Source organism: Mustela nivalis, assembly GCF_964662115.1.
Source record: "Mustela nivalis genome assembly, chromosome: 6".
NCBI lineage: Eukaryota > Metazoa > Chordata > Mammalia > Carnivora > Mustelidae > Mustela > Mustela nivalis.
The window spans coordinates 22789810-22815057 of NC_139025.1; the positions used below are offsets into that span (position 1 = coordinate 22789810).

General features: G+C 36.8%; 1 pseudogene across 1 annotated transcript; it reads left to right on the forward strand.

Annotated features, from left to right (window-relative positions):
• Window positions 1–1262: 1262 nt before the first annotated feature.
• On the forward strand, window positions 1263–2008 carry LOC309866491 (mitochondrial import inner membrane translocase subunit Tim9 pseudogene; annotated as a pseudogene). The gene has a single exon. The product of its transcript is annotated as a mitochondrial import inner membrane translocase subunit Tim9 pseudogene (transcript).
• Window positions 2009–25248: the final 23240 nt, after the last annotated feature.

The following is a 25248-nucleotide window of genomic DNA, read 5'->3' on the forward strand; positions in this document are numbered from 1 at the left end:
TGATGTATGCATTAAAGTTGTAAACTGAATGGATAATATTTTGAATGCTGGGAAAAAGAGTAGGACAACATATTCCTCATCTTATGGAACATCATTCCTTACCGGCCCATTTCCAACATAGTGCCACAGGTATTAGGTCCTTTGGAAACCCTCCTGAATAATGATGGCGTAGAGCCTGATAATACATGTAACTTTTCCATTTTAAATGCCTTTGAGGATGTTGCTAACAGATGATAAGCTGGGTTCTGGACAAGAAATTCAGAGTGCATCATGCCTAACCAAACATCCATGTTCTGCTTGCTAACACTGGTGAAGATTTGTAGCTGTCTTCCTTGACTTCCTCATTGCACACCTTCCACTCTCCCCTTAAAGTGCACGATTAGTCAAAATCTGAGCAGGGAAGGGCAGATCTAGGGATGGTAATACCACTGTCAGAGTGCCAGGCCACTAGAACCTTCCCTCTCCTGATCGCACTAAGTGGATCCCACTACAGCATCGTATCAGCTTTCCAAAACATTTCACTCAGCTGAAGGATTTTGTTATATGGGAAAGTAACACTCTAACAGGAGACTAAGTTTGGTGAGAAAACATTTCCTTTAATAAATCTGATCAGTCAGCTCCTACTAGCTCTGAAAGTCCCTAGAATCTTCTCTTTCTCTGCTTTTGCTCATACTTTGCTGGATCTTGAACTCCTTTTGCAGCACTGATGCCATGAATTGCAATGCAATTGCCACATATGCAATGAAAACTCATAATCTAACTAAAATCTACTTCTCCCAGGGTTTTCCAGCTATTTCTTCCACCTTCTGTATTGCCAGTCCATTTTCCCTCTACTTTATTACTTCCATCAGCATTCAAAGATGCAATAATATTCCCTTTCTCCGTTTCCATGTCTTCTATCTGCTCTCTGAAATTACTCTGCTCTCCTTTAAAGAAGAGCTCCATGAATGGCTTAGCTATACCAGCTCCTTCAATTGTTTCATCTGTCATTCCTGTCTTAGTTCACTCTGAACAAGTTTTTAAATCCTTACTCCCACCCCAACCCCATCACTCAAAAGTACCATTGATTTCTATCCTATACAATCTCTCTAATTCTTGGTTCATTTCTTACTAAGCCTCTCCACACTATTAGAAAAAGTTGAACAATCCCTAATCTGTAATGGAGAGTATTAACAATGGTTTGCTTACTTGTATAATTCTGGCTATTGCCATGGGATTGAGGATTCAGTGAAGTAGCACATAAAAATATATTTTAACTCCCTGACCCAGACCCTCTGCCCCTAGAATTGACTGGCAGCACAGCCCCCCAACCTCGCACTGGTGTCGGATGTGAGAGCTTGTGCTCAAGTAAGAAATCAGTCATTGGAGACATTCAAGCAAAGGTTGGACAACTAATTTTCCGAACAAAAGGAAACTCATGCATCAGAAAAGGTGACTAATAAACATACCTTTAGAATATGGCTGCACAAATACCAGAATCTGATCAGATAAAACAGTTTAAGGAGTTTCTTGAAACCTACAATAAACTTACAGAAACCTACTTTTTGGATTGCGTTAAAGACTTCACAACTAGAGAAGTGAAACCCGAAGAGACCACCTGTTCAGAACACTGCTTACAGAAATATTGAAAAATGACACAGGGAATATCCATGAGATTTCAGGAGTATCATATTCAGCAGAATGAAGCCCTGGCAGCCAAAGCAGGACTTCTTGGCCAACCACGATAGAGAAGTCCTGATGGATGGACTTTTGATGAAAGACTGGCAGCAGCGGTTGCGATGGAAGTGAGGATTCATCTTGATAGAATCCCAGGAAAGCAGCAGCCACCCTATTAAACCATCAGTCATGACTTTGGCACATGGAAACAACTGGAGAAACAAAATTGCTGTTTACCGAGAATAATCAAAATAGAAGGTCTTACTGTTCAATGAAAATAATAAGATGCAACATTTGTTGAGGCCTTAAGATTCAGCAGCTTGGTAATTTCATTAGAAAAATAAACCATTGTTTCTTCAATTGTGACTTTTAATTCTAAAGCAAAATATGTGTTCAATCATGTATGAGATAGAAACAATTTTTTATTACTAAAAGTAAAATAAATGGAAATATCACTGAAAAAAATATATATATATTTAATTAACTACTAGGTACATATTAACTTATCCATAGAATTATACAAAGTTCAGTTTACTGAAAAAGAAATCTAGTTTACTGGATTATTTTAAAAGCTAGCAAGCAGAGCCAAGGAACGATAGATGACCATATCCATCATCCCTTAATCTTTATAAATTCTAATCTGTGGCGTGAGATTTTATTTACTCTATTTAAAAAGGAGACTTTGGGGTACCTAGGTGGCTCAGCCATTAAATGTCTGTCTTCGGCTCAGATTATGATCCCAGGGTTCTGGGATCGAGCTCCTCATCAGGCTTTCTGCCGAGCAGGAAACCTGCTTCTCCCTCTCCCGCTCCCCCTGCTCCTGTTCTTTCTCTTGCTCTCTCTCTCTCTCTCTTCTCTCTGTGTCAAATGAATAAACAGATAAACCTTTAAAAAATAAAAATAAAAAAGAGACTTAATTTTACGCAATCTATAATTTTTCTTTGCCTCACTCCTTTTCTGGAAATCAGTTCTATAGTGAAAATCATAGAAGAATATTTAGATAGAATTAGAAACCGTATAGCTCTTAGAAAAGTCTGTGTCAAGTGCATTGTTGCCATTTTTTTTTAATTTTTTAATTTATTTTTACTTATTTATTTTTAAAGATTTTATTTATTTATTTGACAGAGAGAAATCACAAGTAGATGGAGAGGCAGGCAGAGAGAGAGAGAGAGGGAAGCAGGCTCCCTGCTGAGCAGAGAGCCCGATGCGGGACTCGATCCCAGGACCCTGAGATCATGACCTGAGCCGAAGACAGCGGCTTAACCCACTGAGCCACCCAAGTGCCCCCGTAGTTGCCATTTTTTGCTTAGGTCTCCCTTCCTGTACCAGTGACCCCCAACTCTAATCTTTAAATTCCTATACTTTAAAATAAGAATGTTCAAGTCAAGAGCAAACAGTTTGGGCTTCTCACTTTGTCGATAAAGAATCAAATCTCGGGCGCCTGGGTGGCTCAGTGGGTTAAGCTGCTGCCTTCGGCTCAAGTCATGATCTAGGGGTCCTGGGATCGAGTCCTGCATCGGGCTCTCTGCTCAGCAGGGAGTCTGCTTCCCTCTCTCTCTCTCTCCTGCCTCTCCATCTATTTGTGATTTCTGTCAAATAAATAAATAAAATCTTAAAAAAAAAAAAAAAGAATCAAAGTCTCAAAGCAAACTATGAGTGAGCTGGAATTAGTATGACTCATGGATTGTTACTTGAACCTGTCCTTCCTCTGCCATCCCAGGCTGCCCTCCTAAGTGCCTAGAGTTCTGAAAGTTTGGGGTGTGATAAGTGACTATGATAGTATATTGAATTAAAATAATTTCAAAGTGGGGTGCCTGGGTGTCTCAGTGGGTTGGAGCCTCTGCATTTGGCTCCGGTCATGATCTCAGGGTCCTGGGATCAAGCCCCGCATGGGGAAATCTCTGCACTGCAGGGAGCCTGCTTCCCCCTCTATCTCTGCCTGCCTTTCTGCCTGATTGTGATCTCTCTCTCTGTCAAATAAATAGATAAAATCTTTTTAAAAAATAATTTTCAAAGTGGATTCTAGACTACACTCTTAAACCTATCTTAATATATTGCTTAAGTTGAAGCGATCAGCCTTTATACCAAATTCTTTCTAAGATCAAGTCTGTAAGTTTCGATGTTTTGGAATGAAAGGGCAGAGGTGGAAGACAAGATTGCTTACGACCTCTTCCTTCACAAACACTTCTAAGTAGACACTCTTAAGATTCATCTGTTTTCTACTTTGGAATAGCTACAGCTGAGATTGAGTGTGATATTTATGGCCTCTTTAGGTTGTGACTTGCCTACATGGGTCCCCTGTATTTGGTTACTTTCCTTATTGTCATTTGGAAAATTACTGAATTAAGTCAGTTTCAAATTATTAATAGAAAAAAAAAAAAAAAACCTCTCTGACTGAGGTTTCAGTCCTGTTTGCCACTTGTTTCTTGCTCCTCTATCTGACTGGTCCCTAAAGCTTTCTACAGAATCAGAGAACTATTGATCATTGACTAATTTGTTCCTAGAGGTCGAGGTAAGTTATTTATAAATCATCATAGATTTAATTGATTTTTTTTAATTTGGGAAAAAATGGTGTTCAAACACAATTTTTTTTTTGTCTGAACATCTTTATTTTATCATAACTTTTGGCTTTTATTTGAAGATAATTGTAGATTCATATGCAGTTGTTAAAAAAACATAGAGTCATTCCATTGTAATACTTAGTCTCCGTCCCCCAAAAACATCCTGCAAAACTAATACAATATTACCACAAGGATATTAACATTAATAGAGTCAGTACAGAACATTTCCAATAAAACAAGGATCCTTCATGGTGCTCTTAGAAAGACACACCCATTTCTTTTCACCTACCACCCCTTCCTTAATTAAAGGCATTTAAATAATTTGTTCTCTCTTTCTATGATTTTGTCATTTCAAGAAAGATACATAAATGAAATCATACCACTATGTGTCATGTAAGAATTTTTGTCATTCAGCTTACTTTTCATAAAATGTTTTTCTGATCACATCATGGTAACCAGTACAGAGTTATCTCTGATGGACAATACTTTCTAAAACAAATGTATACAATATCTAGCCTTAGCCTAACAAATGGGGCTTTTCTGTCTCTTTTTCCCAAGAGGAACAGTTGAAACAATATTCTGTAAGAAAATTCCCATTCACAAAGATATTTCATTATCCTTTCATTATTCTGCCAGTGGGATTTTTAGGAAATTGCCACCTTTGGACAACCACTGTTACTCTTGCTGTTGTTGCTTGTAAGGTCTGTCCAAGAGAAACAAAGCTGGACAAGTGTAAAAGGTGGTAAAGGCAGATTTTATTCCATGATAACTACTCCAGTTCAGAGGAGAATACAGAGACTACTGAGCTCAGCTTCACCAAAACCAAGGACACAATTTTTTAAATGCTGGGATGTGCTAAAAGAAAGGCACAAGATCACTGAGGAGGGTTGGGTCCATGTGAGTCAGTCAGTTGGGTGGGTTGCTAATTGGTGCTTATCCAAAGTAGAAGCAGACTTCTGTCTTTGTGATGAAGGTAGTTGTGTAAGTTAGAAAAGGTGCCCACTGAAGTTAGGCCCTTACTCTCCCACCAGAGCTATCCCCTGATTACTTATATTTGAAAGACATTATGTCTAGGTCTTGGGAAGACAGGGCTGGGTAGTAAGAGATTTACAGTTCAAAGGGGCAGAGAAGGGATTTATCAGGACAAGTTTTCTTTTTTCTTTTCTTCTCTCTCTTTTTTTTTTTTTTAAGATTTTATTTATTTATTTGATCGACAGAGATCACAAATAGGCATAAAGGCAGGCAGGGAGAGAGAGAGGAGGAATCAGTCTCCTCATCGAGCAAAGAGCCTGATGTGGGGCCCAGTCCCAGGACCCTGGGATCATGACCTGAGCCAAAGGCAGAGGCTTTAACCCACTGAGCCACCCAGGTGCCCCTCAGGGCAAGTTTTCTAAAGTAATTTGTTTAAGAGAGGGTTTGGGGCCTATCCACCTATTACCACGTTTTGACTAGAACCGACAGTAAATCCACTTGGCAGCGTTGAACTTTCTTGGGTAAGCATTTTTAGGGAGGTCTGGGGTCCTCTAGGAACATGGCCTTATACTTCTAGAAACCATGCTAGAAGTTTGGTTGTCTCTTGGTTCAGAAGTTTAGATGGAATCATTTCGTGCTGAAAGTTTTTGCAGTTCATAGGGCCTACTCTGGGCCAAGTGTAGGGTTTGTTAGAACATTGCATATAATATGGCAAATCATCCCCCAAACCCTGAGACAGACTGCAATCTCTTTCAACATCTGAGATGATTTAGATTTGTAGAAAGAGCACATGATAATTAATTGGCAGGCCTAGGATTTGAAGCCGGTTTTATCTTTTAGGGCAGAATCTTACTGATGCTCTAAAATGTAAAATCTATAAACTTGATATATTTTTTTTTTAGATTCTTAAAAAAAATAGATTAGATTCTTAAAAAAATAGATTAGATTCTTAAGAAAATATTTTTAGTGTGGTATTTTTCTAAACTTCAGCTACTTTTTTTTTTTTTTTTCATTTAACACCCTCATACCATCTCTCTTTTCAATTGAGTTAGATCTTTGGATAAAGCAAAATGAAGAGAAGATGATATCAGTGGGGTTTTTGTTTGTTCATTTTTAATTTTCTCTTTGCCCCTTAACTTTATTTTCCCTATACATTCATAATTTTCACTTTTCTGTTAGGTTGGAAAGGTGGCATATAACAGAAGAAAGAGAAAAACAAGAATATAGCTTAATGGAAGCAGTGAAGTGCATTTAAACGATTAGTCAAAATTAGACAACATGCTGGGATTCACATTTTGAACTGGGCAATTTTTTGTCAGGGGGGGACTGTCTTCTGCACCACAAGATGCTAAAGAGCATCTCGCTTATGCAAATGCCAGTAGCGACCTTCCCCCACATGATAACCAAAAATATCTCCAGATATTGCCAAATGTCGCTTGGCAGGCAAAATAGTCCCAGATGTCACTCACTGGATGAAAGTTGAAAGGAAGGAAGGAGGTAAGGAAGGAACGGAGGAAGGGAGAGACGGAGGGACGGAGGAAAGAAGGAAGGAACAGGTGAAAAATATTCTACTTAATTTGTGCCCCCAACTGCTGCCCCATTTTGGTTAGTAACAACTTCTGAATTTCACTGTAGTGCTCATGGATCCTGCTCTGTTTCAAACTCTGGCTAATATTCTCACAAAGGAGATGGCCCGGTCCTGGTGTGATCTCCATGCTTGGTCTAGGCACCAGGTCTTTGAGTTCTTGCTCTGTTTGCTTCTTTGTCTCATACTCCAATTACATTTGACTCATTGTTTTACACTGAAACACCAGTATCTCTAGGGACAAAAATACAGTTCCGCCTCTCCAGCCTCCTTGACCTAAATCTTTACTTCACCCATGGAGGCTATGGAAGCGCTGCTTACCCACCTGCTGGGACACTCCCCACCTTCTTTGCTGCCAAACACTCTTGATGCGGTTCCCTGTGTTTCTGCCTAGGCCACGCATTCTTGCATGCCACTTAATAAATAAAGCCCTTCACAGATATGCTTCAAAAATGAAAGTATAAGAGCTAAAATCTAAAAAGAGCTAATCCTGGCAAAAGTGTGGGGACTGACAAAAACAAATAACGGAATTGATTTCCAGAGAGAAACGGGACAAATTAGCCTTGGTGAGGAGACCATACATTCTGCAGAACATACTCCCAGACTAGACAATGCCACAGCCGAGGAAGCTGAACTGAATAAAATTAAATTACATTTTTGGAAAGACTCCCCATTAGTTAATTTCTGTTTCAGTCACTTTTCTCTTTTTCTTATATTTGCACAAGTTCTTTCTTTATTATTAATTGCTTTCCTGGTTTTATTAGGTGCATTATATATGCTGTCTGGCAGTGGGGATATGTTACGTAGGTCCCTGATGGGTTCTCATTTCCCTTGGTAAGGTTGCGTGTGCTACCTGATTAAACAGCAGCCAAATAGATCCCTCAGTTTCAGTGCGCGAAGGGATTATGGGCAAACTAAAGACATCTTGATGTTTTTTTGGCCGTTTTGGTTTTGAATGAGAAGGAGAGGATAAATCTCTTTTAATTCAGAATTCAAAGTAAGAAGAAATCCGAGGAATTAAATCAACAACCTCGGAAATTAAATCAATAAATAAGCAAATCTTCCACATGCAGGCACTTTATTTTAAAGCTCCTTTTAATGTCTAACCACACTTACCTGGTCACCATTCTCTTGCTCAGCAAGCACTTCAGGAAAATTACGCCATTTACTGGGAACCACCTTCATGGCCCAGTCTCTCTTCATTTAAAGGGCAGACAAATAAGATATCATTTGTTTTGTACTTTTACCTGAAAAGTGCATGGAAATACTTAATAGCAATCCACATGTTTATTTCATTTTTTTACCAGAAGGTCTTGTTACATAACAAATTTAGAAAAGAATAGCTTCTAGATACTTAATTTACTTGAATTAAAGTATATTCCCAGAGGACTCACAGTGATTTGCAGCAATTATGTGTTTTGCAAATAAACATTTTAATACTTTAGAAATTCTGTCCCTCTACGAGTGAAAGGAACCAATTGCACATACTAGGAATCTAAAATTGGGAATGTATTTCTTTCTGAGCTTTTGTTGGTAGTTACATTAGCCGATTATGTACATGGCTTGTTTAGAAAAGGCCGTTGCTCTACTTCGTCTGATTAGAGAGCTTATCAGAACTTGTTCTTCCTAAAATAATTAGAAATCATTTAGTGATGTCACAAACTACTAGGTAACAGTCCATATGCATACGGCCTGATCTTACTGACTGGAATATGTAAACCTTTACCTAGTGTTTCTTTGGTTAACTTGGATTTGCAATTATTATCAGGTAGTACACCTGATGTCTGTTTGTTTTTGCATGTGTATTATTTATTAGGCTACCACCATAGAGGCAAAATAATTTTAGGACAGGATTCCTGAATATGTTTGGAAGGAAAACAATAGTTCCACTACTGATCAAGAAGACAGAAAGTAGTAGCAAAATAGAATTTGTTAAGGATCAGAACAAAAACGCACAATCATATATTTGAGTAAAATCAGTGTGCTTTCAAGCAGAAGTGGCAGAGTTGGGTTTTTGGGATAACTACAAAAGTGTTTCCTTATTTCAGAAACTAAATCATTGCTAATTAAAAACCTCTTCAAAGCCAACGATGGCAAGTCAGCAGTGTATAAAGTGGAAGATGTAGCTGTGTCTCCATAACATGAAGAGAAGGAAAGACCCATGACCCAGATACAGGTTTAGGAGAGAAGAATCTCAATAATTTAGGATCACAGTCATTCATTGTAACAATATCTGAACTCCTTTTTTTTTTTTTTAAGATTTTATTTATTTATTTGTCAGAGAGATAGAGAGAGAGATCACAAGCAGGGAGAGCAGCAGGCAGAGAGAGAAGCAGACTCTCAGCTGAGCAGGGATCCCAATGTGGGGCTCAATCCCAGGACCCTGGGATCATGACCTGAGCCGAAGACAGACATTTAACTGACTAAGCCACCCAGGCGCCCCAGTATGTAAACTCCTAACAGTGCAATACATTGAACAAGCCAATATATGGGATGCAATCATCAAGCAATTTTTTAAAAATGATTTTATTTACTTAGAGAGAGAGCACAAGCAGGGGAAATACCAGGCAAAAGGAGAGAGAAGCAGACTCCCTAAAGAGCAGGGAGCCTGCCTTCAGTTGAAGGCAGCTGCTTAATTGACTGAGCCACCCAGGTGCCCCATCAAGTAATTTTTAAAATTTCTCTCTCTCTTTTTTTTTTTTTCCAAAAAATCAGGAACAACAAATCTTCCTTAGTAGAGATTAAGATGAATAAAGTACAATATGTTTATGCAATAGAATACTATATGCCATTTTTAGAATGGAGTAGATAAACATATTTGGACTTTGAAAGATATCTAGATATATCATTACATTAAAAAAAAACAAATTACAGAAGAGAATGTATAGTATAAGCCACTTGGTAAAAATATCAAGTGATGGGTATACAGATAATATGCATTATATGATGTATTATATAATATATAAATATACTAGTATCATATATAATTTATAATGTATATGTAACAGATTATATTATTATATATAATGTATGTATAACAGATATTAACTTTTCGCTATAGTTATCTTTGTAGCTATTATAAGTTGGAATTATAGGAAATGTTAATTTTTCCCTTATTTATTTCTGTATGTGAATTGTTCATCGTAAGAATGCTGATTTATAATATAGCATAATACACATACAATTTATAATACAAAGTACATAAAATTTCCACAGAGAAAATAGACTAGGAAGTAATATACTAACATGATTACAATTATTATTTCTAGTTGATGAAATCATGGAAGATTTGTAATGTTTTTTAAAATTTATTTATTTTAGAGGGAAGGGGAGAGAGAGAGAGAAAGGGGGTTGGGAAAGTAGAAGAGAGAAAGAATCCCAAGCAGACTCCGTCTACACTGAGTTTGGAGACGGACTTGGGCCACATCTCACACCTGAGACGAAACTAAGAGTCTGATGCTTAAAAAAATTACTTATGTTCTAACAAATCTTATTCTATGTGTATATGCCATACTTTTAAAAATATTCAATTTATTTAAACTAAATCAAAAGCAAAAACAGGGGCACCTGGGTGGCTCAGTCGGTGAAGTATCGGACTCTTGATTTCAGCTCAGGTCATGATCTCAGGGTCATGGGGTTGAGCCCCACATCTGGCTCCATGCTCAGCAGTGAGTCTGCTTGAAGATTCTCTCCCCCTGCCTCTCCTAAATAGCATTCTTTTAAAAAATACAAATGTACACATTAGGCAATAAAATAAAGAAGCATGAAATGCTGACCAAATTTCAGTGTTATTTCTGAAATTTGGTCAGCATTTAAATCTAAGATGGTAGACACAGCTTAGTAGTATATAAAGACCAGAAATAAGCAGACATACACTGGATTAGGCAGCGTGGCCACAGGTAAAACTCGCCACAGTTGGACTTAAGACATGAAGGAACAAAGGAGAACTCCTGAACCTAACAGAAATAGCTTGTTTCTAAAAGGAGTAAGGGAATTTCTGTGTCAAATTTTGTTTTTCCAAATCTACTCTTCCCCATGTTAATGATCAGATAAGTGACTGTACCTTCCCTGAACAAGCATAAGTAGGGGGAAAAAGTCCAGGAATGTTAGTTACACTATTGAGCTTTGTTGGTATGGACAGAACTATTAGGAATGGAGAATAGACATTCGCCCACAACACTCTACACATTTTTATATATATTTGCTTGTCTTGCATTTTTATTTGAATAGAGACCTTAAAGAGAAGGTGTGGAATAGCTTTGGATGTAATACAGAACTAGCTTGGCAGTGATCTTCATCGGTAAGAGGTTCTTCAATTCATTCCATCATAAGTAGAGGTATGGCTGAGTGAAGGACAGGGTAAGGTTTCATATAATTTACTAGTTGTTGGGACATAGACAAGTTCCCCAAACTTGTTGAGCGTTTCCTTCAATTATGAAATAACAATAAGACCAAAAACTCACTGAGTTGAAAGATAAAATAAAACACATGGAACATAGTAGAAACTTAGTAAGATTTTTAGTTCCTTAGTACTATAAATAAATTCTGTTTTTTGAGTTCAAGTTATTACGGACTCCTTGAGGCATTAATGCAAATTTCAAAATACTTAACAAAATATTCATATCATAAGTAGTGGTAGCAAATTAAAACACAGATTGTTTTTTAATTATACAGATATTATGGTATGAAAGAATTATATAATTCATCAAGTATATACAAATATTTATAGTATTTATTTTAAATTTTTTTTAAAGGTAGGTAGGCTATTTTATTAACCTGATTAAAATTAACTAGTAGTGTTAATTTTTTTTAAAGATTTTATTTATTTATTTGATGGAGAGAGAGATCACAAGAAGGCAGAGAGGCAGGCAAAGAGAGAGGGGGGAAGCAGGCTCCCCACTGAGCAGAGAGCCCCATGCAGGGCTAGATCCCAGGACCCTGAGATCATGACCTTAGCAGAAGGCAGAAGGCTTTAACCTACTGAGCCACCCAGGCACCCCCGTAGTTTTAATGTTTTAATGGAATATCTTTTGTGAGTGTGGTGCTAGAAATCTTTTAGATTAGTTGACTGACAACCATTTTTGATGTGTAGCCTCAGGATTAGCTCTGGAGAATGTGTTGTAGGTTTCACCCTCAACTTATGAAATGGGTCTTGATCCATGTAACTTCCCCTGGTGTTTTGGACTCCTGGATATATGAGTTAACAAGAGCATGCAAGTAGCAGACATGTAGGAACATCTATTCAAATACAGTTAATTAAGGTAGCACTTCGTTCTTGTTCAGTAGAGTGAAATATTGTCAATCCCTAAGCATGCAAGCTGACATAAATATGACTCATTATAGAATGTTTGGGAATTTGGAATGGTGTATGTTTATTTCATATTTTTCTGAACAACCAGGGAAATGTTAATGGGCCAAATTATTTCCTTAGAGTATTGTTAATATATTAAACAATACTTCTTCGATTTTCATTCATTCATTCATTGAATATTTTGTTCAAAAAATGTATACTGATCACCACTTAAATACCACACCATTCAACACTGACTGTTCTTTAGGCAGTAGAAACACAAAGATGATTATCTTACTCTCCTCGACTACAAAGAATCATAATCTTCTGGGGTTTTTATAAGGAATTTCCCCTTTTTTTGGAGAGAAAGGGACTCATATATTTATTTGATTTTATTGTATGAATCATACCTTACATCATTTAATATCTCCCAACACATTTCCATTCAGATGATGCATTTACTCTAACCAACACAACCCGGTATTTGCATCTTTGACAGCAAAGGAGAGACTGACTAATGGAATTGATGCTTGGTTTGAATAATGTAGGATGTTGTGACAATGACAGTAGCAACGAATCTTAAATAATAGGTCCTACCTGATGCAATTTAAAAATATGCACACTACTGTCTCAGCTGCAAATATGTTAGATTTCATTGCTACTTCTGCAATGCAGCTAAGTGTAATCCATCTCAATGACAGTTGACAAGAGAAACTAATTTCTCTTAAAAGCACTTCCCAATTACTTTTTTTTTTTTTGCTAAACACTAAGCAATGTGAGACATTTGAGCACAAACTCTTTCCTCTGCCTTTTGTCTATGTAGAGGGAGGAAATTGAGGAATATGGCAAGTATTAGGTGTTATTTCCTTCTCTGGTTACAAACAATGAGTTCCTATAGTAAATGGCCTATGGACACTTACTTCTATCAAAGTTTTGGGTAGATATGATGTACATTGTTAATGAAGATGATTTAGAGGAAACAGATTTATATACCAACTTCATTTCCAGTTCAAACAAATATATCTTAGAAGGAACAAAAGGAAGAAGGGGAGAGAAGACAAAAGGAAGGGAGCGAGAAGAGAAAAAAAAAAAATTCCACTTTTCTACCCTGAAAGCAAAATCTTAGAACAAAGTAGGAAAATCTTGGTTCCTCATCTATATATTCACAAAAGCTATGTCTAAAATTTTTAAACAAATAAGTCAGCTAAGTTTTGTAGAATGCAGCATTAGAAAGGTATGAAATATTAGCATATATGCCCTTTTCTTAAATGATAATCATAATGAGAGTTACCCATGAGGATAAAATATGCTTCATCTCAAGTGTCATTGCTTGAAATTTAAATATTGAGAGAATGAATGCTCCCAGAAAATTAGTAGTCTTAAATATTGCTCAACAGACTGCATATATCATTTCAATACCATTTCATTTTGTATCTTCATCCCACTTTATATCAATCTTTCCTTGACAAAGTTATAATTAATTTTGTAACTGGCATATGGAAGCTGGATGAACTTCTCCTTCACTCTCAATGATTTAGCATTAGGAATGAGATTGATGGTATTTTAATGAAGAAAAGAAAATAATAAAAGACTTTAAAAGAAAATGACTTGTTTTGGTAATGAGACATGATATTATTTTGATGAAGATTAAGAGAGTTGGAGTCTATGTAAGGGGAAAAAAAAATTTCCTAGAGCATTTAATAGGACAGACAACCATACCAAAAGATGAATAAAAGAAATTGTGCTTCTATAATAGTTTATGCAAATGAATAAGAGTATTTTTAACAGCATAATTCTAAAACTATAAAGAAAATCACAATATATTTAAAACAGAATACAAAGAAAAAAATTAAAACAGGTGATATGTATTCCAAAGCAGGTGCTAAAAAACAACAAAAAGGTTTAGAATAGTTGATGAAATATGTTAGAGGACCTTTGGCCCCCTCGCTTGTAGCAAGGATATAGCTGATGAAGGGACTTTGAACTTGAGAGAGGATTTTAAATTATTTATTTGAAATGAGCCAAGCTAGAAATCTCTCTCCCTGTCCTGCTCCACAGCTAGGAGGGGGAGGCTGACTGCTATCTCCAAGTTCCAGAAAAAGGTAGAAGGACTTCTAGGAAATTATTCAAAAACTATATGTAGAAAGATGTGTTGGTGAATTAAGAGTCTCCTCCATTCAAAAAAGAATGCACCATTGGAGGTAATTCCTCTTTAACTTAATTAAAAGACTTCCAGATGAGCATTTACAGCTTAATGTGCATTCCTGAAGTTTGAGGAACACTTGACTGGAGGACCTAAGGGTGAGAGATTCCTAAATAGCTGCTTTGCAAGCACAGTGAAGGAGAGATCGTTGAGCTGGCTATAACATGCTCTCCAGCATTAGTACAAAAGTGGACCAACTGAGGGCCAATAATAAGAGAAAACATCCAAGAATCATTTTAGAACTCATCTAAAAGCCATTCTGGAAGGACATGTAGGCTTCAACCAGAAAAACACAGAGCGTTTGTGGATTCTTAGTGATGAGAGCAGAGGGACCAGCAGATGCAGAGGTGCACTTAGTTCTTTCAGAAGGACTGGAGGTGAGTGATTCCTCAAAAAGATGGGGACATGCTCTGAAGAGCCTACAAAAGTGAGTCAACTTTGTGTATCTGTCAAACCGATTCATAGATAACCAGTCAATCCTCACTTCAGTGTTGACAGAGAAGTTTCCTTTACCCTTTACTTCTGCTCTTTCATTGATCCAGATGTTGATGGCAGGAATAGAAATGCAATAGAGGGAAAGGAAAAAGACAGGTAAATAAGCTTGGATGGAGGGATAAAAAGAAGAAATGTAAACTGTTGCTTTCTACCAAATTTCAAGATTCTTTCAAATTCAGATTAGGAAAGCAATAAAGCCTCACTTGATTTTAGATCAAATTTGGAGCTTAATTATTTCTTGGGAATGGATTTTTTTTAATAGTTTAAAATTTTTTTTATAAACATATAATGTATTATTAGCCCCAGGGCTACAGGTCTGTGAATTGCCAGGTTTACACACTTCACAGCACTCACCATAGCACATATCCTCCCAAAGTCCATAACCCCGCCGCCTCTCCCTACCCCGAGCCCCCTCCACCCCCCCGCAACCCTCAGTTTGTTTTGTGAGATTATGAGTTTCTTATGGTTTGTCTCCATCCCGATCCCATCTTGTTTCTTTTGGGAATGGATATTTTTATTACTTGATTGAGATTTTGCTTTAAGACTTAAAGTAACCAGCCACTGGTTTTGTGGGGGGCTTCCTGTTTTTTTGCAAGGGCAAGTAAAGAATTTGCCTCCGGCAGGCATTTAAAATGGAGAGAACACTATGGAAGTTACTCAAAAAATTAAAAATGGAACTACCATATGATTCTTTGCTTCTGAGTATTTACCCAAAGAAAATGACAACCTTAATTCAAAAAGATATATGTACCCCCATGTTCATTGAAACATTATTTACAGCAGCCCAGATAGAGAAACAACCTAAGTGATGGATGAATGGATAAAGAAATTGTGGTATATGTATATACACACACACAAGAGAATATCATTCAGCCATAAAAGTATGAAATCTTGCCATTTGCAACAGCATGGATGGACCTTGAGGGCATTATGTTCCATGAACTAAACCAGAGAAAGACATATACTTTTTAGTCTGTCTTATATATGGAATCTAAGAAAAACAAACAAAACAAGCTCGTAGATACAGAGAACAGATTTGTGGTTGCCAGAGGTAAGGGGTGGAGGATGGGAGAAATGGCTGAACTAAAACTTTGTGGGCGTTTTTGTTTGTTTGTTTTGTTCTAAGATTTATTTATTTGACAGAAAGAGAGAGTGAGAGAGAGAGTGCTCACACATGCCCATGAGATTTGGGTTAGGTCCTCTCGGACCCCTCAGAGACCCCAACAAATAATAAGATAACAGACCATGTAAATTTACATACATGTACACACCCATCTACAAATACACAAAACTGGAAATCAGAAAAAAAATTAAAACATTATTAGTAGTTGTTTTTAGATACCTATCCGAAGTCGAGGACAGGCCTAGTTTTACTGGTCTGGTCTTATTTACAGTTTTCAAACAAAGAGAAAATATGAGTGATGGTATCAGTTCTATGAACAGTGTTGACACTTTTCTATCCACTTTTTGTATTTTTGTATTCACAGGTGTGGTGTTTCACAGAAATTAAACTAAAAAGACTTTTAGAAAGACCACTTTCATCATTTAAGCAGCAACCTGCTGTGTTATAAACCTGTGAGAGGAGAAATTGATGCCTGCAATTTTTTCTTTTTGAACATATGGGAAAACATACATTTAACTACAAATAATGTAAATATTGACATACAAATGCTTATTCCTATGTCGGGGCATGAAATATTTAATTTTAATGTCCTAAATATTTTACATTAGCATCTGTTTTTGCAAGCATATGTTTATAAATTACACTGGCATTCTGAATAAAAAATCTTTCTAAACAGCAAAGGTTAGGTAATCCACAAGGTTCAACTGCATAAGTATTGTGTTTATAATGGGGATGCCTCATATTTTTCTGTTAGTATTTTGATAGAGATACTTTAAGTTAACTTCACAGTAATAATATACCACCTTTGGGATATACATGTCTGTGTGGCTAGGATTTCAACACCAGAATAATTTATGACAACAACAAAATCACTTCTGACTCATTCTAGTGTTTACCTCTAAAGCAAGATGAGAATGAGAAAACAAAAATTTAAATATGACCACTTGTAAAATAACTCACTCATTTGATATGACCTATGCGCCTTCCTCTGTTGAGCTCTTTTGTTCTAGCTTTAACTGCTTTAGCTGTCCCCTGCTTAGCTACTGCCACCATTTCAACTTACCGTGTATGTACTATATGGAAGAGAAAGCAAGTCCTAGTCACTCTAATTTTTACATACAGGTTTTGGCACTGGAGCAATATATACTGTTGAAAAATAAATGTTTGGAGAGTAAGATTAATATAAATTTCTAGTAAAAATGAATATGTTTTTCCCAGTTCACTCTGTATGTCATAGTAGTACAATGGAATTCTTGGGTAAGCAAGAAAAGCGTGAAGTTATCTTCTCTGTGCATAAAAATCTGTTACTTTTTATCTTTATCATGTACTGAGAATAATACAAATAAACAAAAACTAGAGTTTTGTAGAGATATGGCATGTAAGTCTGCATAAAACTACAAGCACATATAAACTAAAGAAAATCTCTTCTAATATGTTAACTCGATGGAAATGAATAAAGACATAATCAAGGAATTTCAAAAGAAGTTTTTAAAATAAACTTTCTTTTTGGAATGGAGGGATTTTATAAGAGATTGCTAGCTTGGCCAAGATTCAATAACGTTTACCCAAGTTAACCTCCCACTTCAAGCTACTATAGAGCCGCGCAGATAGAGGCAGCAACCACTTACGATGGGCAGGGCTGTGATTCTTAAAAGAAGAGAAACATATAAGATGAGCTCCATATTCACCCTGGGATTCAATTTTTAAATGGAGACAATGGAGCCCAAAAAGAAAGCAGGGGCCTGCCTGGCAGAGGAAACCGAGATTTGAATTCAAGGATGCAGCAGAAAAAGGAATGAACCTTACAGGATATCAGAGAGAAGAGAGCTGCATAGAAAAGGGACTCTAGCAATCTTCAGAGGAGTCCCCTGGAAACATTGAATATAATAAGCTCTTTGTGTACCAGGCGGGACACAAATAAAAATAGATATAGGGTTGTTTAATACTGTGTTAGTAAATTGAATTCAACAGTATAAAAATATAATGCATTAAAATCAAGTGGGATTTTCTCAGAAATTCACTAATCATTAGCGTACATGATTCTATAAAGGAGAAAAAATAAGTGGTTTTCTCAATAGGTAGAAACTACTTGGCAAAATTCAGTATCTGTTTGTAATAAAAAAATTTTCAGTGTCATAGAAATATAGAAAACTGCTTTAATCTGATAAAGGGGACCTACAAACAACTTGCAGTTAATATCATAGTTTATGGTGGAAGCCTGAACACTTTACCCCTAAGATTTGAAACAAGATGGGAATGTATTAAAATGCCTTATTGAGTATTATATGGCAAATCTTATCCAGTGCCAATAAAGAAGAAGAAATACCTAGAGAAAGAGGAGGAGGAGGAGAAAGAGGAGGAAGAACATCCACATAAAACACTAAGAAATCTAATATGAGGAAAACAGCATATCAATACATCATATGGTGTCTACAATGACTAAAAACATGGATTATCTACCTTCTGTTCACAAGGACTACAGAAGTTTTTGTCAGTGTCTTATCCAATCCTTTTTCTGACAAGAAAGACCCGAGCAATGTAAAAGCCATACATAATGTAGGATGAAAAAAGATGAATAAAGAGCTAGATGGAAAGGTTAAGGTTTATACACATATAGATGTACATATATGGAAATATAAGTAATTATACATAAGTATATGTAACTCTAGATAATCATAATTAAATATAATAAGTAATGGTATATATACATATCTATCTACTTGTCTGTTGGTTTATAAACTGGCCCCTGTACACTGAGGGCTAGGAGAAGCTGAAGAAGATCACTCCAGATAGGTAGGTGGCAAATTTAAGAGCAAGGAAACATATATGAGGCTTGTCTTGGGAGGCCACAAGGATAAGTAGATCTCCATACTGCCCACCAGAATCTTAAAAGTTTACATAGGGACCTTAGTGGTAGTCAGTCCAGATGGTATATATAACACATTGCTCTCTTAAGGCTGTATCCTTGGCAAGATCCTGGCTAGGGCAACAGTGGGCACCATGTAAATTTCAAGGGCAGAGAGTGGGTAAAGAGCCTCTCATTGCCTAGATCCAGTTTGCAGATCCACCAACTTTACTGACTTCCTCCAATTCTGTCATCTATCTACCTATCATCTATCTGTCTCTCATCCTCTGTCTGTCTCTAAATATAAAAAGGAAATGTTGCTACCATTGAGAATACTGAAACTAATACATATGTCTCAGACTTGTAGGCTTCTTAAAAAAGAAAATAAGAAACAAAGAAGAAAATAACCCTCATGGAATTAAACATCTCACTTCTACATGACTACTTTGAGGAAAGGGGAAAGTTTCTCATCTGCCTATGAACAAGGACAGCTCCTAGTTCTTGTTGTATATGCTGAATTAATAATAATTAATTGTCACAAGGAAGATTGCACACATAAATAAATGACACATTAAAGATCTCAATATGTTTCCAATATATGTTGTATTAACAAACACAGTCATCAGCCATCTCTGTGTTTTGAGTTATGCATATTCTAAATAAAAACGTGCTATAGGGGCACCTGGGTGGCTCAATGGGGTAAAGCCTCTGCCTTCAGCTCAGGTCATGATCCCAGGGTCCTGGGATCAAGCTCCACATCGGGCTCTCTGCTCAGTGGGGAGCCTGCTTCTTCTTTTCTCTCTCCTGCCTCTCTGCCTACTTGTGATCTCTGTCTGTCAAATAAATAAATAAAATCTTTAAAAAAAAAAGTGCTGTAATTCCATGTATCTTCACTAATTAATTACATTAACTTTTGATGTTTTCCACAAGGGTATGTACAAAGCGACAAATTGCAATATGATGCCATTAGTTTTTAATGATAATATAATGCAGAATAAAGATTATTTTGGAGTACGAGCATGGAATTTAGTATATGACAGAGGCATTATTGAACAATGTCTTAAGAGCTCTGCATTGAGCCAGATGGTCTTGGCTCAAATACTAGCTCTACTACTTAGTGGTTTTTGCTTTTTTTTCTTTCTTTAACCTTGATAAATTAACTTATTTATGTCTAAGTTTCCTTATTTATAGAAGGTGAGTGATTATAGTCCACCTATTTTATGGGGTTATTCTGAGATTTCAATAAATTGATACATGGGAAGTCCTAATTAATATACAGTAAAGTCATCTTTTGACCATAGGAAGCTCTATAGGATACACTAGTATTTTACATCATCTCTTTCACAAATCTGTTGTCCTTCTGTCTCCCCACTCTTATAAGTGATCAGTGTTGATCAGTACCCTGAATCGCATCACTCTTGCATTATTACAACTATACCAGTATAATTAGTGGATCACCTAATATGTATACTCCACTATGATAAACACTTCATTTTAATTTGTTTACTCCTCCCTACAGCCTTATAAAATAGGCATTATTCAAGTTTAACCAATGTGAGAAATGAGGTTTAGAGACTACTAAATATTACTTCAAGAGCTGAGATTCAAGCTCAGTTTTGTCTAAATTTCAAACCATTCTTCCTTCCATTAGGATTATTAATTTGTCATATTTTCACTCTCTTGGTTCTCTATCCTCATCAATTCCTGGTAATGACATTCAAAATTACTGGTAACTCCCTGTGAATGAGCAAGAAAACTGGAAATAGAAGTGTGGCTTTTTCTCTTGCTTCCTTTTCTAGACTACATGATATGCTGCCAGTAACTTGCTACGAATATATTATCAGCAGTAGTTGGTGTCTTTATTATGGGTAGGTAGGTCACTTTTATAGGAAAAAAAAAAAGACTGCACTAAACATAATATTGATTTGCCAATTAAAAAAAGCCATTTATCTAAAAAAAATGGAAAGAATAATAAGAGTTCTTGAAAGCAAAAGAAAATGTATTATTGGTACATTGCTAGAGATTGAGCGAAAGGATGGAGTTCACATGTATTATTCCATACAGCTCCCTCTCTTCACCAGGTGTCCTTCTGCAACCTCTTGAAGTGGCCTGCTCTTCGCACAGATCCCGTCTCTAATAATTCAGAGAGGAAGAGTGACCGTTCCATTTACCCTCCCATGGAAGTTCCCATTTTCCAGTCATAATTGGTATGATTAAGCCATAAAGAGACAAAAAGCATCTGTATCACAGGACTCCACACCAAACCATGGATGAATTATGGCTCTCCTTAACCTCAAGTCGTGCTGACATTTTAAAAATTGAGCTTCTTAAGACACAGGCATAAATCTCTAATGTTGGAATTTCAGAGGAAATGTTTTTGAGCAAAAGTTTCCTCCTGGAGCCAATAAAAGTGTTACATTTGGGTGAGAACAGTCATGATTCTTTTTAAAGATAACCTTGAGTTTCCAGTGGGCACTTTTTCATGTGCAGTTGATGCTCTCCTGCAAAGCCATTACCTGCCATTAAATATCATCCACCTAGCCTTTTCCAGCCCTCTCCAGCAATTTTATCTTGTAACAGGACAGAAACTCTTTCTACTGTTCTTACCCTTGGTTCAAAATTTCATTCCTCAAACATATACTTTGTTCTCCACAAAGGCACTGAGTGGCTATTTCCTCTCCCTGAAATGCTTTCTACCCTTCAACCTTCCCACAGTCTGACACCTCCTTCTGGTCCTTTTGGTCACAGATTTGATGCCACTGTCTTCAAGGAGTCATTTAAGAACCAGTAACTTTGCCTTTCAACAGCATGTTCATGTCGTGGCTGGCACAACAACACAACCAGGGTCGAGAGGGTAAGAGGATGGTGAGGTGAAGACGAGACGTAAAGAGCTGGGGACAGGAGGGACACAGTGGATGATGTCCAAGCAGTGCCAACTTTATTACGAACTCTGCCTGATTATATAGAAAACAGAAACACTTAGGGGAGACTAACCGCCCACCACATACCAAAAATAGTTTCTCCAGGCTCTTGTTTGCCAGTTCCCTTAGGTTAAACAGACATCCTGCCGCCAGCATGTTGCTTACTTATGGATGAGTTCCCTATTGATGAGGGACTGAAGAAGGGCACCAGGTGCATTTTATGGTCCATGCAAGAACAGCAAGGTCCAGGCATGGATTTAGGACTTAGGCCTGCATTGTCCTGTTCCTGAAAAACCCCAATGGGGAGTCACATAGGCGATCATGAGACTCATAGCACAGACACTTTCTCAGCGCTACTCAACCTTTCCATTGCTGAGATTGCTTAACCCCTTAATGTCAGGAAGGCGCAAGTCAGGGCCTGGTTTGGCTCATATCTCAAGCTTCTGCATGGATTCCCACATGTTCAAAATGGATTCTGCTTAAAAATATGTACTCCTTAAGAGCAGCAACCACATAGTGCCCACTATTGTATCCCCGACACATAGAAAATAGGTGTCAAGTGACCAAATGAGAGGTACTGGGGGAAAGATAGGGAAGAATGGCAGAATACCAAGAGGCTTTATACTGTCATAAGGACTATACCGTTCTTCATTTATCATAACTTAAAGGTGAAAAAAATCAACCTCACAGGTCAGGTGCAGATAAAGTGCTCTGAAAATGTAGAACTCCTTCTGTTTTCAGTAACAAATCTGGGAAGGTTAATGGGAATATACCCTTTCTCATCATACATTTATTTATTTATTTATTTTTTATTTTTTTTTTTTTTATTTTTTTACTGGAGCCATCATTAACATCAAACAGTCTTTAGGAAAAATAAATATGAATGTTTATAACATGAAGTACTTCTTCTGTACCAATTTCCATGGATTCAAAACCCTTGGGGAAATGCTGTCAGGTATTTTGTCATCCATGAAATATAGTTTGATTTCACAAACACAGGTGTGACTGGACCTGACAGTGGTTATTCTGGAATATGTGAGACATAAGCTGGAGACATTCTATTGGGAAAAAAGATACAATGTGTAATTGGTAATACATTAATGTAACTGAGGAAATAAGATCAATTAAGGTAATTACTCACCCTGTAATCTGGGTCACTGCCGCTCGATGGCTATGCTCTGGTTCATGTACCTTAGTTAAAATACTAGAATACATCGTAAAATTAACAGACAGCCTATCACTGTAAAGTGGGGTTCATGGAGAATTATGCATCCTCACCTCCTCAGAGGGGAAATACACTGTCAGCATCGGCCAGAAAACTGTCAAAAGAACACAGATCCATTTATGTAAAACGGAAAAGATATCATAGTTCTCTTGGCTTTGTAATGTAGTAACATTACCAAATTTCAAGAGCGAAAATAAAATATCAAAGGAAAGAACCACAAATACTGAGAATAACTAGACCGAAGTCACCAAATGTACAGGTTTTCAAGAAATAATTTTGTCTCTATAATGTTTGCTTTTATTGATTGAAAACTAAATTGTTCCAAAAGTGAAAGTACAGGGATGTGCTTCCGATCATTCCAGGCTAGGGATCAGTGTTCACATGGCAGAGAAAAGGATGTGGAAATTTTTTGACATCTGTGGACTGTGAAGACCTAGATCTGTATTGTCAGGTCCTAGGAGGTACAACAGGTTTGGGGGAGAGCTACAGAAGATGGAAGGGCAGTAGCAGCAGGTGGCATAAATGTCTTTTGACCACAGGCTGCTTTAGGAGAGCCATGGAGACCTCCACTTTATGAAGCTGCCTATAAACCTGGTGCTTATTACCAGCAGCCAGGTATTTGATGATGGCAAGCACATGCCCGTCATTTCAAACTGTACCTCTAAGGTCAATTGTACTCCTTTAGTTTAGACACAACATTGAGCCAAAATTCACACTAATACATTAATATAACATTTATCATCCTACTAGGAATTTAGAATTTCAGATTTTGATTCAGAATACTTAGAGGACAGCCAAGGGATCTCCCAGAGAAAAAAATTATGAAGCCATAGCATTTGCTAGAGGAGTACAGTACCAAATCGAGAATTACCTTTGGGATCCAAATGAATGCAAAGACCTGAAATCCTGATCAATGACTGTGAATAAGTCCCCCTCTCACAAACATGTCCCTTCCTCTTGTCCACATACACAATTCTTCTCAAAACTTGGTATATCTCAAGTGAAATCCATGTCACATGAGAACAGTTCTAATAGAAATATAATAAATAATATCATGTATTAGGTTTTTGCTATGCTTAGACACTTTATACCATTTTTCCACCTTTTAACTTTAGAATCATATTAGATTTATAGAAAAGTTGCAAAGAAAGTGCAAAGAATTTTCTTATGCCTTGTATCTAGCTTCCTCTACCATTTGGATCATATATTAATTTGATACATTTCTCACAATTAATGAACCAATACCAATATATTTATTATTAACTAAAGTCCATACTTCATTTTCATTTCTTTAGTTTTTATGTAATAATCTTTTTTTTTTTATCTCAAGATCCCATCAATATCCCATTAATGTACTATAATACACTTGTTCATCATGTCTTCTTAAGCTTCTGTGTCAGTTTTTTGGACTTGCCTTAATTTTGCTGCCTTGGATGGTTTTGAGGAGTACTGGTCAGGTATTTTGAAGAATTACCCTTCATTGGGATTAATCTGATGTTTTTCTCACAAATAGATTGGGGCTATGGGTTCTGGGGAGGAAGACCACAGAAGTAAAGTGCCATACTCATCACATCATATCAAGGATAACACTACCAACATTAGTTATCACTGTTGATGTTAACCTTGATTACATGGCTGAGGTAGTGTTTATTAGTTTTTTCTCCACTGTAAATTTATTTATTTTCCCCTTCTTATATTGCACTCTTTGGAAAGAAGTTACTTTGTGTTGCTTATGCGTAAGTAGTGGGGGGTTACATTCTACCTCTTCAAGGAGTGTAATATGCATTTTTTCATGGGTTAACAGTGAATTGTCAAGATAAAGTATAGGATATATTATCCCATTTTATAGATGAAGAGACCAAGGAAGCTTAAATAAAAAACAAATGCCTACATTCCATATCTAAAGGTTGCTGAACTCTGATATAATCTTGGAAAACCTGTTCCAGATCCTGAGCGCAAAGCCAAATGTGCCTGTGATTAATTCAGACCAGTGAAGTCTAAGTGGTGACATGATCATTAGAGTCAAATGGCTGAAAGCCTACCATGTAGAAGAAGATACGTATCTGTACTGCATACTCCAATAACACAAAACTGGGACCAAAGGACGGGGTTTGCAGAGACAAGTCCTTCGACCCCAAATCAAGAGACAATATGTTGAAAAATGTTGAGCAATAAAATTAGAGTTAATAAGATACCAGAGGCTAGCAGCCCTTGGATGACAGGGTTATTTCATAAAGGATAAAGTAATAAGGAGAATGAAAACATGTATCACTTAGAATGGTTCTCCCACTGTTATAAGTGTTCTAAATGCAATCACTCATATACTAATCACAGCAATCCCCAAGGTAGGTAATGCCATTATTTCCATTTTA